The 3,513-nt window shown below is 33.8% G+C and overlaps 1 long non-coding RNA gene across 1 annotated transcript; it reads right to left on the bottom strand.

Annotated features, from left to right (window-relative positions):
- Nucleotides 1-365: 365 nt before the first annotated feature.
- Nucleotides 366-3,291, bottom strand: LOC135720978 (uncharacterized). The gene is made up of 5 exons (XR_010521388.2): nt 3,109-3,291; nt 1,525-1,581; nt 1,319-1,380; nt 976-1,037; nt 366-815 (listed from the first exon to the last, which is right to left on the bottom strand). It is a non-coding gene; the product is annotated as an uncharacterized lncRNA (long non-coding RNA).
- Between the last annotated feature and the right edge of the window lie 222 nt (nt 3,292-3,513).

Genomic DNA, 3,513 nt, shown 5'->3' on the forward strand with positions numbered 1-3,513 from the left:
CAGTAAGTTACTGTATTTTGGGTTTACAGTACTGTACTGTAATACCATTTTACAGTACACAAACTAGTACTGTATAGTTACAAAGCAGTACTGTACTGTAATTTTACAATATTTTATTACAGTAGTCTATTTTTACAGTAATTTACTGTAATGTCTATATTGACCCATAAATACTATTTATTACTTATTACAGTTAATACAATAATATTATATAAAATAGATAGAGATTTAGGTTTAAATCTATAGTTATTAATATGGTAAAAATGCTATCCTTGACATGACATAATGAATTAAAAGGCAATCCAAGCAATGTTTGTATCAAAATTTTATTTAAAAAAACATTTAATTGAAACAAAACATTTAAAACAGGATTTTAAACAATAATAAACATATAATCAAGTAACATAAAATAAAATCAACAAGTATAAACAAGTTTGGAGACCCCTGCTGTAACATATTTAACTCTGGCAAATAGAACACTGTTCCATAGTTTGAAGTTTTCAGTTTAAAGTCCATCATCGACTAAAAGGTAACATTTCACTGTGGTAAAAAGAACACTGGCCCATAGTTTTAAATATTCTACTTGAATTTCATTGAACACTAAAAATAAATTAAAAATTAAACTGTGGCAGACAGACCACAGTGGCCTTTACTTTGAAGTCGTCCATTCGAACTCAATCAGGGACTGCATGAAGCTGTTCACATGGGGGTTAATGGCCACAGCTTTTCTCTGCACCAAGTTCCTTGTCTATTTGCTTGCTCCTTGTCTGGATGTGCACTTTTTCCCATCTTTGGAATTAATTCTATCCAGAAACCTGTTAGAAATATCATAAACATTAAGTCAACAAATATAAGATAGAAAAAGATTCTTAAAAAAACTAAACTCAGCCTTGAATTTACTCCTATTCTGAAACCTTTTGCTCTTATTCTACTGTTCCACGCCTAATTACATTAAAATACAGAAGATTCACTTACCTCTGAACAAACTCTTTCCTCAATGGACAGCATCCACCTGGATCCTGTCATGATTGAATGTCCTGAACAGAAAGTACAATTGTTACTGATTTGGACACTTATTCTGAAAACAAAATCTTTTGTCAATAAAGTCCAGGGACACCTCTGCTAAATAAATACAATTATTAAATTAAATTTCTTATAACCAAAGTCTGAATATTTCTGTTTGTATATTTCTACATGGCAAACTAAGACAATTGTGTACATGTTATGTATGGTCGTGTTACAGTGTTGTGTGTGGGAATAGTGAATGAGTGTATACATGGGTATTTAAAGAAACTGTAGTGGTAAAGTGCAAACTTACCGAACAATGTGCTTGGTGTGTGTCTGGTGTCACCCCTTGTGCCTCCACATCTGCCTTAACTCCTGAAAAGTGCAATGACACTCATGTAAACTACAAATAAAAAGTGATCAGCACATTCCTGTGTACTTTTACATGTGACGTGGTGAAAGCATTTAATATTGCAGTCGAAAAAATACATGACTTGTAACTGTACATCATGTACTTGCCTGGTGCCTTTAAAGATGATCCATCTTACCCAATCCAGCTTACAAGCAATGGTAAGACTGTAAAAAAGACAAATGTTACAAAATCTGTTAGCCATAGAAATAAGTAGACATTGTGAAGGAAATGGTAAAAGAAAATTTAGTAACACTTTACTATAAGAGTTTATTCCTTAACATTTGGTAATGCCTTAGCTAATATGAACTAATAATGAACAATATATTTTACAACATTAATAATATTTGATAATGTTCATTGTGCAGAGACAAAGTGATTGATTTAAAAATGTATTAAGTGTTTAAATCTAATATCATGCTATGCTAACAAATAAAACATTACTGTAAGTGTTAAGTCAGTTGTAAAACAAATATATATATATATATATATATATATATATATATATATATTAGTTGTTATATTATATATTATATATAAATATCTAAATAAGTCTTTTTTAAATTATTATTATTCTATAACATCTTGTCTACAGAAAATCTCTGAAAATGTCTCGTTTACTGCAGAAAATAGCGATTTATAGTGACAAGGTAAAAAGACTGTCCCTTTAATGTTTTACCCGGACGGCTGCGGTGTAACACTTTTTCACGCAAAGTTTTTTAACAAGTTAGTAGCTAGCTGCTCACTTTAAAGATAAACATGATCGCCTAAATCTGAGCAATCCTGGTGATGCCAGTTTTCTACACGATGTTATTATGGATTATTTTACATCCAGAGATGAAGGATCAGATGACAGAGACGAGAAGACAAAGGTACGTAAATGCGGAGCCCATTCTCTTTTCGAGCATTGATTTGATGTGTTTTGGAAACTTATATATACAGCGTGTAATGCATCTGAAGTGGTGGAAACAATATGCCATAAAAATGTATTGGACAACTTACTGGGCGTGTAAAACGCTTAAGAGAAGATATTCTCTGCTTTTGCGGATATACCGTAATATAATAACAACAACAACAATAAGCGCGGCAATCCCTTTCGTTCATCTGATATTAAGATGAGCCCAGGTCTGAATTATATTAGGTCGAAGTTAAAGCTGCGATGAGTTCGATGCATGTATCCAGTTAAATATGAGGTTTCTTGTTTTCACTTCTGTGGAGGAGTTCGGTATGCTGTGTACGGCGTGTCAAGTCCTATCTGTTTACAACCACGAGTCAGCCTTACCAAACAGTCGAACTTCATACTTTTCTCTGACGCTAACTGAACGGATGAAACGCCGAGATAAACGACCGTTATGCTGGGACCGCAAGACCGCGCTGGCGGGTTGTCTTTGTCCATTTCGTTAAAAAATAGTTTCATTGTCACCACACTTTCAACACAATATAAACTCACCAAACCGTCATAATTTAGTTAAAACAACCCTATATTCATTTAAAAAGGTGTAAAGCGAGTTAAAGCAGCGGTAGACATCTGTGTGTAACGTTTACGTTAGCTTACTTTCTGAGGGAGATTGAAACTTTGTTGGCGACCGTTTTTCTCTCTCATTGCACGTTTAAAACAATATTGTGACAAACTATTGACAACATTCTTAAACTAAAAATTAAGTTTTCATGAAACAGAAATATTTCAAACTTACCGAACTGCCAGAAATCAATCGTCCTCCTTCAGCTGCAGCCAAGAGTTGTGCTCTCCCTCTGTCTGTGTGATTTGACGTTGGCGCACTTTCACTGATTATTGCAAGTACACCTGGCACATTACAGCAATGGCTACAGCAAGGTTACATCAAGACCAAAATATACTGTAAAATTTTCCCGCTCAAACAAATTTACGCAGAATGCATTATGAACTGCAGTACTGTACTGTAATGTACACATACAGTATAGTACTGTGGATTTTTACAGTACAGTGCTGCTAAATCTACAGCGACATCTAACAGTGTGGAAAAGTGTACTAAGTGTACTTAAATAAAGTGTATTTTAGGGTGTTTTCACATATACACTGTTTAGGTCGACCCAAATGATGGTTCGCTCCGAGTACGGTG

The sequence above is a fragment of the Paramisgurnus dabryanus genome, chromosome 13, assembly GCF_030506205.2.
Source record: "Paramisgurnus dabryanus chromosome 13, PD_genome_1.1, whole genome shotgun sequence".
Taxonomy (NCBI): Eukaryota; Metazoa; Chordata; class Actinopteri; order Cypriniformes; family Cobitidae; genus Paramisgurnus; species Paramisgurnus dabryanus.